This window comes from Chiloscyllium plagiosum, chromosome 48 (assembly GCF_004010195.1).
Source record: "Chiloscyllium plagiosum isolate BGI_BamShark_2017 chromosome 48, ASM401019v2, whole genome shotgun sequence".
Classification (NCBI taxonomy): domain Eukaryota; kingdom Metazoa; phylum Chordata; class Chondrichthyes; order Orectolobiformes; family Hemiscylliidae; genus Chiloscyllium; species Chiloscyllium plagiosum.
Genome location: NC_057757.1, coordinates 4,151,618 through 4,165,988, shown reverse-complemented (window position 1 = coordinate 4,165,988; position 14,371 = coordinate 4,151,618). Strand labels below are relative to the sequence as shown.

At 49.8% G+C, this 14,371-nt stretch overlaps 1 non-coding gene across 1 annotated transcript; it reads right to left on the bottom strand.

The window, feature by feature from the left end:
• Positions 1 to 12,326: 12,326 nt before the first annotated feature.
• Positions 12,327 to 12,409, bottom strand: trnal-cag. The gene has a single exon. It is a non-coding gene; the product is annotated as a tRNA-Leu (tRNA).
• Between the last annotated feature and the right edge of the window lie 1,962 nt (positions 12,410 to 14,371).

Below are 14,371 nucleotides of genomic sequence, written 5' to 3'. Positions count from 1 at the left end.
GTGTGGAACATTTACAACGGAATGAGGGGCTAGTATGGTCAGGCTGGCCGAGCGGTCACAGGTGCTGATTTAAGTTGCAGCTTGTCTTTGAACTGGTGGTTTGAGTCTCACTCCTGATTGTGCGGGTTTAATTATTTTCATCTCATAAACGGACTGGAGGGTGAACAAATGATAAAATTGACACTCACCCCCACCCCCCCGGGGGAACGGCCGCTGGGGAGTCAGACTCGTTTCCCCTTGCCCCAGGCAGGTTTACAGAGCCGTTTAGATGCACGGCACACACCCTCCCCCAGTGTCGATGATAAAGGCAGCAGCACCCGGGAATCGAGCTCTCGGTAAAGCGAGCAGCTGTGAGAGAGAGTCAAGGTGTCACCGCACTGCATCAGATTGCAGACAAATGAGCCTCTACTTGAACTCAGATCAGTGACAGAGGCAGAGTGGAAGTGCTTGTTGGGAAGGGTGGGGTGAGTCTGCGTGTTTTTAAGAAAGGAGCCCATCTCACAATGTGAAGCTCGAACCCTGAGATTAAGAGTTTTATGCTCTCCCGACTGAGCTGGTTGGGTCTTCCGCAGTTGGTTGCAATTGCCTTATCTCTGGTTGTGGTCAACCCACTTCTTCTATTTCCCTCGTGACGTTGTATGGTTTAAATGTAAAAATGGTGGTGGGGCTGCTACTGCTTTGAATCGGCAATTAAACTCAGTATAACTTACAATTCTCAGCTTGGGTCTCCCTCTCTGTCTCTACACCTTCCTCTCTCTGTTTCTATATTTTTCTCTCTCTGTCCCCACTCGCTCTCTGTGTCTGGATTCTCACTGTGTATCTTCCCTTATTCTGTGTGTGTGTGTGTGTGTGAGAGAGAGAGAGCTTGGCCTGTGCGGCAATGCTGAGAGACACTGTGAAAGCTGCAGGTTGCGATAAAGACCTGAAGATATTGGAGCAGAAATTAGGCCATTCGGCCCATCGAGTCTGCTCTGCCTTTCAATCCTGGCTGATAAGTTTCTCAACCCCTTTCTCCCGCTTTGTGGAGCCAGTGGCTTGGACGTGTCAGTATGGCCGAATTGGAGAGAAGTGGGTGGACTGTTACTGCGTGGACTCAGTTTACCTGTGAGGTGGGGGTGTGGGCAGGTGTTGCATCCGTTAGGCTGGACGAGTGGTCTAAGGCACTGCGTTCAAGTGACAATCTATCGGGGAGGCGTGGGTTTGAGTCGCACTCCTGACAATGAGCATCTCGTTTTCAAATTCACCACTGACTGGACTGTTAGCATTATTTCTCCAGACGATTTCCAAAAACTATCCTCTAATGTTTGTGTACAGCCCACACCCTCCCCCAGTGTCGATCCAGTTGCACTCTGTAATGGATCGCTCAGTAAAATGAGCGGATGCGGAGAGAGAGTGTCTGTGCGTCCCCGCACACCATCACTGAACTCCGATCAGTGACGGTGTCTTTAAAGTTAAAAATCACGCAACACCAGGTTATAGTCCGACAGGTTTAAATGGAAGCACAATAGCTTTCGGAGTGACAATCACCTGATGAAGGAGCGTCGATCCGAAAGCTAGTGCGCTTCCAATTAAACCTGTTGGACTATAACTTGGTGTTGTGTGATTTTTAACTTTGTACACCCCAGTCCAACACCGGCATCTCCGAATAGTGTCTTTAAAAAGCAGCATGCTCAACCGACTGAGCTAGCCGGACCTCACACTGCCGGCTGCTCCTACCTTGTGCCTGGTTGTGGTCAATTTGTTCCCTCTATTTCCCCAGTGATATTTTCTGTTTCAAATACATAAGTGCTGCCGCTGGGAATCGGAAAATAAAACCGACATTACTCACAATCCACAGCTTGGATTTGACACAACTCATCCAGGCTCCTCCTCCTCCTGCTGCTGTCGGGGGAACCTGCAATCACCTCCCTCCCACACACTGCAAACACTCACAACCTGCAGCATTCACACTGTCACACCGGCCAAGCTCCCTCTCTCTCTCACACACACACACAGAGATGGGGGTGGGGGAGGAGATACAGAGACAGAAATAAATAGATAGAGAGAGAGACACACAGAGACAAAGAGAGAGAGAGAGAGAGACTCTTGGTGTCGGATTTGCACATTTCTGTACACAGAAACAGCAAGTATCCCGGGGCTGAGATTGCATACATTCCCCGTGAATCACAGGTTTAGCGGTTCCACCCCTCCCCACCCCAAGGCTGTAAGGAACATGTAGTGGGGTCAATATTGCCGTGGTGTTTCCATAGTCTAGTCGTTATCATGTTCACCTCACACGCGAAAGGTCCCTACTTCGATCCTGGGTGGGAACAGTATGCTGCCGAACTTTATCTTCCTTTCATGAAACAGGCCCAAACTCACACATTCCCCTATCCGAAGCTGAAAATTGATTCCTTGGAGCAGGGTCAGTGAGACTTCAGGGGAGATTGCAGAGTGGGTCAGAGAGCTCGTAGAAAGAAGGTGCGTGTTTCAAAAGACATCAGTCACCCAACCTGGAACTTGAAGCTACATCTCCGAGACCCAGGCTCCCTCACATTGTCGGAGAGTGTGAGGGCTGGAGGTCAGAGTCCTGACTATGGTACTGGAAAAGCACAGCAGGTCAGGCAGCATCTGAGGAGCAGGGGCCGAGTTGGAGGGTTGGATCCGGGATAAGGTGGGGGGAGGGGAGATTGGGAAACTGCTGAAATTGACATTGGTTCTGTGTGGTTGGAGGGTCCAAAGGCGGAAGATGAAGCGTTCTTCCTCCAGTCATCATGTGGCTAGGATTTGGCAGGGCAGGAGGCCCAGGACTTGCATGTCCTTGGCAGAGTTAGAGGGGCACTTGAAGTGGTCTGTATGGTTGTATAGTTTGTGTGTCCCAGGTATGTTCTCGGGAACATTCCACAGGTTGGCATCTTGTATCTCCAATGTAGAGGAGACCACATCAAGAACAATGGACATAGCAGATGAGGTGTTTGGATGTGCAGGAAAATCTCTACCAAATGTGGAAGGATCCTTTCGGGCCTTGGATGGAGGTGAGGGGGGAGGCGTAGGTGCAGGTTGTACACTTCTTTTGGTGGATAGGTTGGTGGGGAGGCGTGGTCCTAATGAGGGAGTCACAGAGGGAATGGTCACTGCAGAATGCTGAAAAAAGTGGAGAAGGAATTTTATCTCTGGAGGTGGGGTCTGACTGTAGGTGGGGAAAATCGTGTAGGATGATGTATTGTATCCAGAGATTGGTGAGGTGCAAGGTGAGGACCGGGTGGTTCTATCCTTGCTGCAGTTGTAGGGGTGGGATTGAAGGGCAGAGGGAAGTGGAAGAGATGCATTGGAGGGCATTGGTGACCACATTGGAGGGGAAATTATGGTCCTTGAGGTAGGGGGTCATCTGGGATGTTCTGGAGTGGAATTGGTTCTCCTCGGAGCATATACAGCGGAGGCAGAGAAATAGGGACTGATGGGTTGCATTTCTACAGGAGGTCGGGTGGAGTTGATGGGCCAGCTTTGACAAAGGGTCAATTAGACTTGAAACATCAGCTCTTTTCTCTTCTTACAGATGCTGCCAGACCTACTGAGATTTTCCAGCATTTTCTCTTTTGATGGGTGTTGATGGGTTTGAAGTAGATGTCCGATTGAGTCTGTTACCAGAAATGGAGATGGCGAGGCCCAGGAAGTGGAGGAAGGTGTCTGAAATGCTCGAGGTGAATTTGAGAATGTGTTCATGAAGTTGATGGACTGTTCAACCTATTTGTGGGAGCTTGAGGTGGCGCCGATACAGTCATCGATGTAGTGGAGGAAAAGATGGCAAATTGTGCCTGGTTAACTTTGGAAGATTAACTATTTCACGTACCTAATGAACAGACAGGCATAGTTGGGGCTCATGCAGGTGCCCATCACTACCCCATTGGTCTAAAGGATTCAAAGGAGAGGGGATGCTTTTGGGGTGATGACTCAGCTCTGCTTCACACTGGGCTGAACCGGGAATGGGTTGGTGCTGGAGCTTCCTCACACACTCAGCGCTGCCTTAACACATCCCATTGGCTCATGTTGCTGTCCATTCTCATTTATCCAAACCCTTCAGCAAGAACCCTCCCTCTTCCTCCAGCACAGACTAAGTGGGCAGAATGGTCACTTCGATGAATGTTTTTTCTCTGAGTTGAGGAAATTATAATCTCCTGGTTGTATTTTTTTGTGAAATTCTCCTGGTTATGGAAGGTAAAGGCAGCAGCACTCAGTAACGGAGCTCTCAGTGAAGCGAGCGGCTGCAGAGAGAGTGTCTGTGTGTTGCTGCACTCCATCAGACTGTAGGGAGAATTTAGGAGAAAGTGAGGACTGCAGATGCTGGAGACCAGAGTCTAAGAGTGTGGTGCTGGAAACAGGAGAGTCGACGTTTCGGCCATCAGCCCTTCATCAGGCACCTGAGAGTATTGAACCTCCTGATTCACTCAGACAGTGAAAAAACAGGGTGCATCCAAATGGGAGAGAGCTGTTGTTAGGGAAAGGGTGTGTCTGTTTACAAATGGAGCACATCACCCAACGTGGGGCTTGAACCCAATGACCCTGAGATGAAGCGTCTCATGACGCCTCCATCTCATGAATCATCACCAACCACATCCATCACGGCATCTGTGGACAGTGTTAATTTTATCACAAGGTCACGCTCCAGTAGTTCATGACATTAAAATGAGCCCTCACTGTTCGGGGTGGGCTGAAGCTTTCAAATCAGCCTGTTGGGCTATGACCTGATATTGTGTGTCTTGTAACTTTGTCAACACTAATCTAACACGGCACCTCCGCATTATTAGTAAATAAAAAGGCCCAATTCTCTCTGATGGGGTGCAGTGAACACATAGTCGCTGTATTGAGAGCTCTATTAGTGCTGCCTTTATTATTGACACACTGTGGAAAGCTGGGCCACAAAGCCAGAGGCTGCACACATTCACACTCACTCACAGACGCAAACAAACAGCTGGGCCAAAAACAGAAATTGCTGGAAAAGCTCAACAGGCCTCACAGCATCAGTGGAGAGAAATTAGAGTTAACGTTTCAGGTCAAGTGACCCTTCCTCAGTTCTGAAATTTGCGAGAAAAGCTCAGCAGGTCTAGCGGCCTCTGTGGAGAGAAAGCAAAATTAACTTCTCAGTTCTGAATTTTTCACCAAAATCTGTTTCTGTTTCTGATTTACAGCATCTGCAGTTCTTTCGATTTTTATTTAATTTCTGACACCACATCAGCAGGACACTCCAGTCCTGAAGTGTCAATTTTATTACAAGGCGACACTCCAGTCATTCATGACTTTAAAATGAGCCTTCACTGTCAGGGGTGGGATCCAAACCAGCATCTCCAGGAGAGACTGTGACCTGAGTGCAGTGCTGTTAACCGCTCGAGCATCCTGACACATACCAGCCATGGGCTCCACAATGCTCACAGTCCGGGCATAATCGGTTCATAAAGGTCAGTCCACATCTCTCGAACTCTAATTCTCTCACACATTTGCCCATTGTACCAACCTGTTCCTGCCCCACCGAGCTCATATATCCCTACCTCGCCTCCATTCTCTACCCATTTGTCCAGTCCCTATCTAACTGCATCTAATGCCCTCCACCATATCGACAATTTCCAGTCCCCTGGTCGTAACGGCCTCCTGTTCACCAAAATGTCCAATCCGTCTACACCTCCATTCCCCACCAGGGTGGTCTGAGATCTCTCAGCTTCTTCCTCGAGCAGACACCTGAACAATCCCCATCCAACATCCTCTCCTCCACTGGGCTGAACCTGGTCTCTCACTGAACCATTTCTCCTTTAATTCATCTCACTTCTGCAAAGCAGTGGCTTTGGGCACCAGCATGGGTCGCACAGTTACTTCTGCCCCTTTATGGGGTATGTAGAACAAGGACCACTGGTCCCCCCCTCCCACAATTCTGTGTTTGTGTTCAGTGATGACTGTTTCTGTGCTACCTCATTCTGGTCCTTGAAAAATCTGTTCATTTTGTCTCCAATTTCAACCCCTCTATAATTTTCACATTGTCTATCTCCGACATTTCCTTTCCTATTCTTGACCTCGCTCTCTCCATTTCAGAGAATAAATGCTCCACCTCCATCCACTACACAGCCACTGATTCCCAGAGCTACCCACACAACAGCTCATCACACCCCACATCCTGGAAAAGTGTCTTTCATGTCCTTTCATGTCCCTTCACCTAGTCACATTTGTTCGAATGATGCCACCTTCCAGATCAGTGCTGTTGACATGGCTTGCTGCTTCCATGATTGTGTTTTCCCACCCACTGTGGCTGACAGGGCCCTCAACCACATTGTGCCCTTTGGCACAAATGACATAGGTAGAAATAGGGATGAAGTCCTGCAGAGTGATTATAGAATAAAAGAAATAAACCAGGACCTCCTTGGTGATAATCTCTGGATTACCTCCAATTCCACATGTTAGATAGGGTAAGAACAGGAGGATATGGCAAATGAATGCATGGCAAAAGAATTGATGCAGGGGCAGGGATTCAGATTTTTAGATCTTTTCTGGGGCAGAGGTGACCTGTTCAAGAGCAACGGGTTGTATCTGAACTGGAGGGGGACCAATATCTTGGCATTCAGGTTTGTTAGTGCAGCAAGGGAGGATTCAAACTGGATTGTCAGAGAGAATTGGATCCTCAACAGCAAGAAGGCAAATGCTGGAAGGAAATACAGTAATTGGAAATAGTAGGTTGAAGAGACAGGTCAGGCTGGAACAAGACAGGAAACAAGGAATGTCTGTCAGATTAAATTGCATTTATTTCAATGCAAGAGGGCTGACAGGTAAGGCCGATGAACTCAGGGTGTGGATCGGTTCATGGCACTGGGATATTACAGCCATTACAGAAACCTGGCTAAGGTAGAGACAGCACTGGCAGGTTAATGTATCATGGTACAAGTGCTTTAGGCAGGACAGAGATGGTGGAAGGAGAGGAGTGGGGTTTGCATTTACGATTAAGGTGAATGTCACAGCAGTAGTCAGAGATGGAGTAGCTAAAGTGTCATCCAGTGAGGTTTTGTCGGCGTAGCTAAGAAATAAGGAGAGGATGGTGATGTTATTGGCCCCCAAATAGTCAACTGGCATTAGAGGAAGAAATATGCAGGGAGACTGGGTAGACTTGCAAGAGTAAAATGTTTGTCATAGTAAGGAACTTTAATTTTCCTAACATAGCGTTAAGGGTTTTGATGATACAAAGGGTTCTACATGGGATTTGGCAAAACTCAACCTACTCTTGGGAAGGAGGGCAGGACAGGTGATGCAGCTGACAGTGGGGGAGCACTTTGAGACCAGTGACCGCAGTTGTATTCATTTTAAAATTGTTATGGAGAGAGGCAAAACTGGTCCAACGGTTCAAGTTCTAAACTGGGGCAAGGTGGATTTGGATGGGATTAGACAGGGGCTTGCAGGGATTGATTGGAGGAGTTTGTTTGCAGGCAAAGGGACCTCTGGCAAGTGGGAGGCCTTTATAAGTGAGATATCCAGAGTTCAACGTCTATATGTTCCTGTGAGGGTGAAAAGGCAAGGGTGGCAATAGTAGGGACCCCTGGATGACAAGATATATTGAGGCTTTGAACAGAAAAAAAAGGATGCGTGGCTCAGATACATACAGCTGGGATCATGGGAATCTCTGGAGGTACACCGGATATACAAGAGCTTACGGAAGAAGAAAATCAGAAAACCGTAAAGGGGGCACGAGATAACCTTGGATGAGAAGATTAGGGTGATTCCAAAGTGGTACGTTCAGTATATTAAAGGAAAAAGAATAACTAGAGAGAATAGGGTCTCTCAATCACACAGCACCATAACCTGGCATTGTGTAATCAGATCTCGTGTTAGGGTTCCTGGTGACTTGAACAAAGTGCCTTTCCCATCCAGGATATTCTGGAGGCCCTTGCTCACTCACACTGTCCTGGGCCATACACACACACACTCACAGGGGGTTTCTCACTGACGCAGCGCTGCCTGTACACACCTCCCACCGGCTCATGCTGCTGTCTATTCCCATTTATCCAAACCCTCAGTGAGAACCCCTCCCCACCTTCCCACCTCCTTCAGCTGGGATTAATGAATACAAGAGTGAGCTCCTCTCCCATTGGGGAGAGCCAACACCTCATTTGGAGGAGGGTCGGGTTTGATGAGAGGATGGGAAAGATAATTTGTTCAAATCTCCAGCAGCCCTGCAGAGAGATTTGATTACACAATGCCAGGTGATAGTGCGGAGTGATTGAGGGCCTTGTGGGACCATATTCTCCCTCTTGTTATTCTTTTTTTCATTAAATATATTTAAAGTACCTCTTTGGAATCACCCTAATCTTCTCAGCCAAGGCTACCTCATGTCCACTTTTCGGCCTCCTGATTTCCTTCTTCAGTCAACCCCTGTATCCCCTCTTTACATCCCTTGTCCACCTCTTCCTTCCAACCTATCCGCTCCACCCTCCTCTCCGATCTCTCACCATTTACCTATATTACTCTCAGCTACCTTCCCCCACCCCCACCCCCAACCCATATAACTCACCACCCCCTTGGCTCACAGCCTCATTCCTGGTGACGGGCTTTTGCCCAAAATGTTGATTCTCCTGCTCCTGTTGCTGTCTGACCGGCTGTGCTTTTCCAGCATCACACTCAGGACTCTGACCTCCAGCATCTGCAGTCCTCATTCTCTCCGACAATGGGAGAGAGCCTGGGCCTCAGGGCTGTGGCTCCAAGATCCGTGTTGGGTGACTGACTTCTTTTGAAACCGGCCCCTTCTCTCCAACAGCTCTCTGACCCACTCTGCAATCTCACCAAACCTCTCACTGACCCTGCCCCCCAAGGAATCAATTCTCAGCTTCGGATGGGGGAATGTGTGAGTTTGAAACCGGCCCCTTCTCTCCAACAGCTCTCTGACCCACTCTGCAATCTTACCAAACCTCTCACTGACCCTGCCCCCAAGGAATCAATTCTCAGCTTCGGATGGGGGAATGTGTGAGTTTGGGGCTGTTTCTCGACAGTAAGAAAAAATTCTGCAGCACAATTTTCCCACCCAGGATTGAACTGGGGGAAGCTTTGGATAACCACAACACTATGGAAACTGCACCGTAATGGTTGCTTTGTATATGTGCCTTCCTGCCTGGAGGGAGCCCTGTGATTCAAGGCGAATTTATGCAATCTCAGCCCCGGGATACCTGCTGTTTCTGTGTACAGAGTTGTGCAAACTCAGACACCAAGAATATGTGTGTGTGTGTGTGTGTCTCGGTGTATATGAGCATGGTCGGTGTAACAGTGTGAATGCTGCCGGTTGTGAGTGTTTGCAGTGAGTGGTCTCCACCTCTATCACTCTCAGCTACCTCCCTCCCCCACCACCGCCCATTTATCTCAACATCCCTCATTCCTCACAGCCTGAAACGTTCATTCGCCTGCTCCTGATGCTGCCGGACCTGCTGTGCTTTTCCAGCATCACACTCAGGACTCTGACTTCCAGCATCTGCAGTCCTCATTCTCTCCGACAATGGGAGAGAGCCTGGGCCTCAGGGCTGTGGCCCCAAGACGTGTTGGGTGACTGACTTCTTTTGAAACCGGCCCCTTCATTCCAACAGCTCTCTAGCCCTCTCTGCAATCTCACCAAACCTCTCACTGACCCTGCCCCCCAAGGAATCAATTCTCAGCTTCGGATGGGGGAATGTGTGAGTTTGGGCCTGGTTCTCGACAGTAAGAAAAGTTCTGATTGCAATGTCTCCACCTAGGGTCGAACTGGGAACCTTCCGCGTGTAGAAACGCGATAACCACGACACTACGAAAACTGCGCTGCTCTTAGACGTCTGCACATGCCCCTTCCGGCCTTGGGGGAGTTCTGTGATTCACGGCGAATTGATGCAATTTCAGCCCCGGGAAATCCGCTGTTTCTGTGTACAGAGTTGTGCAAATTCAGACACTAAGAATCTTTGTGTGTGTCTGCCTGTCTCTATTTCTGTCTCGGCATCTGTGTGTGTATGTGTGTCTGTCTGTCTCTCTCTCTCTGTCTGTGTGTCTATTTCTTTCTCGGTATCTGTGTGTAGGTGTGCGTCAGTGTCTGTGTCTGTGTGTGTGTGAGAGAGAGAGCTTGGCCGGTGTAACAGTGGGAATGCTGCAGGTTGTGAGGTTTGCAGCGAGTGTGTGGGAGGGAGGTGATTGCAGGTTCGCCCAACAGCATCAACAGGAGGAGGAGAAGGAGAGGCCTGGATGAACTTTGTCAAATCCAAGCTGTGGGTTATAAGTTATGTTGGTTTTAATTTCCGATTCATAGCAATGGCAGGAGCATCACCTTTACAGTTAAAACTGAAAAGGTAATTGAGGAAACAAATTCACCACACCAAAGCACAAGACAGTGGCACAGCCTTCTGTGAGGCCTGGCTAGCTCAGTAGAGAGAGAGTACGAGACTTTTAATCTCACGGTTGGCGGTTCAACCCCCACATTGGGCGCTGCGCTAGCCTGTTTAAAAACACAAACCTTCATTGCTCTGCGTCAACGTGTCGGCTCGTTTCTCTCTGCAGTCTGATGGAGTGCAACGGCACACGCAGAAGCTTTATTGAGAGCCCCATTACCGAGTGCTGCTGCCTTTATCATCGACACTGGGGCAGGGTGTGTGCGCCGCACAGAGACTGCTCACAATTTCAGACACAAACATTAAAGGGTGTTTTTTTGTATATCATCCCTGGAGAAGCGGGGGGGGGGGGGGAGCTCAAATCACGGCCTGGGGGAGGAACAGTGTCAATCATCAGGAATGATGTTTTTGCCCGAAACGTTGACTTTCCTGCTCCTCGGATGCTGCCTGACCTGCTTGTGCTTTTCCAGCACGGCTCTAATCTCGATAACAATCACTTCCACTTTGCCTCTGAGTTTAAGCAGAGGCTTGTTTCTCCCTGCAGTTTGATGGAGTGCAGTGACACACAGACTCTCTCTCTCTCTGCCGCTCATTTTACTGAGAGCTTCATTACCGAGTGCTGCTGCTTTTATTATTGACACTGGGGGAGGGTATGGGCCGCACACAAAGAGGCTGCACACATTCACACTCACTGACACAAACATTTGAAGGATGTTTTTTTGTAAATCGTCCCTGAAGCAGCAGTCGCTCAAATCCTGGCCTAGGGGAGGGATATTTGATCACAAGGTCAGTCCAGTGAATTTATCAGCCATTTATCAGGCAGAGCAGGTTCGATGGGCCAACTGGTGTAATTTCTGCTCCACTGTCTAAGGGCCTTTCTCGCATCCAGCAGCTTTCACACTGTCTCCCAGCATTGCCACACCGGCCAAGGTCACTGACCCTGTCCCCAGGAATCAATTCTCAGCTTCGAATGGGGAATGTGAGAGTTTCGGCCTGTTTCCCGTAAGCAAGAAAAAGGCAGAAAGCTGCACAACTTTGCCACCCAGGATCGAAGTAGGGACTTTTTGCGTGTGAGGCGAATGTGATAACCACGACACTACGGAAACTGCTCTGGAGCATGGCTTTTGTCCCTTCACGCCGAGGCGAATTCATGTAATTTCCTCCCCGGGATAGTTGCTGTTTCTGTGCACAGAGTTGTGCAAACGCAGACACCAAGAGTCTTTCTCTCTCTCTTTGTCTCTGTGTCTCTCTCTACCTATTTCTGTCTCTGCATCTCGCCACTCCACCTCTCTCTCTTTCTTTGTGTGTGTGTGTGTGTGTGTGTGTGTGAGAGAGAGAGAGAGCTTGACGGTTGTGACAGTGTGAATGCAGCAGGTTGTGAGTGTTTGCAGTGTGTGGGAGGGAGGTGATTGCAGGTTCCCCGGTCAGCAGCAGGAGGAGGAGCCTGGATGAGTTGTGTCAAATCCAAGCTGTGGATTGTAAGTAATGTCGGTTTTATTTTCCGATTCCCAGCGGCAGCACTTGTATATTTGAAACAGAAAACATCACTGGGGAAATAGAGGGAACAAATTGACCACAACCGGGCACAAGGTAGGTGCAGCCGGCAGTGTGAGGCCCGGCTAGCTCAGTCGGTAGAGCATGCTGCTTGTTAAAAAGAACACAGGCACACCCCCATTGCCCAGCCTCTCCCCATCCAACCTAGCAACAAGCACTTCCACTTTGCCTCTGTCGCTGGTCTGAGTTCAAGCAGAGTCTTGTTTCTCCCTGCAGACACACAGACACTTTCTCGGCAGCCGCTCGTTTTACCGCGAGCTCCATTACAAAATGCCATTCGGCCCATCGACACTGGGGGAGGGTGTGGACCGTACACCCAGATACTGCTGACACACATGAGAGGACAGTTTTTGTAAATCGTGGCCGGGAGGGATGGCGTTAACGAGATCACAGACCAGGCATTGGGGAAGTTGAAAACTAAACGCCATTTGTCAGGAGTGGGATTCGAACCCACGCCTCCAGGGGAGACTGCGACCTGAACGCAGCGCCTTAGACCGCTCGGCCATCCTGACCCACACGCTAGCCAGCCTCCTCATAGGCAAACTCGGTACGGACCAGTTCCACCACAGAACACAACAGATGGCTTCCTTCTTTAGAGACCGCGATTTCCCTTCCCACGTGGTTAAAGATGCCCTCCAACGCATCTCATCCACATCCCGCACCTCCGCCCTCAGACCCCACCCCTCCAACCGTATCAAGGACAGAACGCCCCTGGTGCTCACCTTCCACCCTACCAACCTTCGCATAAACCAAATCATCCGCCGACATTTCCGCCACCTCCAAACAGACCCCACCACCAGGGATATATTTCCCTCCCCACACCTTTCCGCCTTCCGCAAAGACCGTTCACTTCGTGACAACCTGGTCAGGTCCACGTTTTACTTGCACATCCACTAATATCATTTATTGTATCCGTTGCTCCCGATGCGGTCTCCTCTACATTGGGGAGACTGGACGCTTCCTAGCAGAGCGCTTTAGGGAACATCTCCGAGACACCCGCACCAATCAACCAAATCGCCCAGTGGCTCAACATTTCAACTCCCCCTCCCACTCTGCCGAGGACATGGAGGTCCTGGGCCTCCTTTACCGCAGCTCCCTCGCCACCAGACGCCTGGAGGAAGAACGCCTCATCTTCTGCCTCGGAACACTTCAACCCCAGGGCATCAATGTGGACTTCAACAGTTTCCTCATTTCCCCTTCCCCCACCTCACCCCAGTTCCAAACGTTCAGCTCAGCACTGTCCACATGACTTGTCCTACCTGCCTAGCTCCTTTTCCACCTATCCACTCCACCCTTTCCCCCCTCCGTGACCTATCACCTTCATCTCCTCCCCCACTCACCTATTGTACTCTATGCTCCATTCTCGCCACCCCCACCCTCCTCTCACTTATCTCTCCACCCTTCAGGCTCTCTGCCTGTATTCCTGATGAAGGGCTTTTGCCCGAAACGTCGCTTTTACTGCTCCTCGGATGCTGCCTGAACTGGTGTGTTTTTCCAGCACCACTAATCCAGAATCCACGCAGTAACAGTCCACGCACGTCTGTCGAATTCGGCCACACTGACACGTCCAAGCCACTGGCTCCACAAAGCGGGAGAAAAGGGTTGAGAAACTTATCAGCCAGGGTTGAATGGCAGAGCAGATTTGATGGGCCGAATGGCCTAATTTCTGCTCCAGTGACTTCAGTTCTTTCTCGCAACCTGCAGCTTTCACACTGTCTCTCAGCATTGCCAGACCGGCCAAGCTCACACACAGACACAGAGAGAGAGAGAGAGAGAGAGAGACAGGTGCACAGTGAGAAATACAGACACAGGGCGAGTGGGGACAGAGAGAGAGAGAGAGACAGCGAGAGAAATACAGACAGAGAGAGGGAGATGCAGAGACAGAGAGGGACATAGCGAGAGAGACAGTCAGAGAGAGAGGGAGATTCAGAGGGAGAAAAATATAGAAAGAGAGAGACAGGGGGTGATACAGACACCGAGACAGAAGTGGAGATACAGAGAGGCAGAGGCTCAGAGAGACTCTCAGTGTCAGCGTCTGCACAGCTCTGTGCACAGAAATAGCCAATATCCTGGCGCTGCCATTGTATCTAATCACATTGAATCACAGGGCTGTCTCCGGGCAGGAATGAACATGTAACAAAAGTCTGCTCTGTTGTGTGGCGGTTATCATGTTTCCCTCACATGCAAACGGTACCCCAGTTTGATCCTGGGTGGAGACATTACGCCTTACTTTCTGTCTTTCTCCTCCCTCAGGGAACTGCCCCAAAGTCACACCCCTCCCTCTTATTTTCCCTTACTGTCCTGCCACCCAGTCGTTCAATGCAGATTTCGGACTGAACAATGTGTCAAAGGAGAGTCATTGAGTCCTACCCCGCAGTTAATCCATCGAGCTTGCAGACTATGGGGTAATTGAGCAGGGCCAATCCACCCGAGACTGGCGGCTCACGCAGTCTTTGGTCTCTGCTGACACCTCA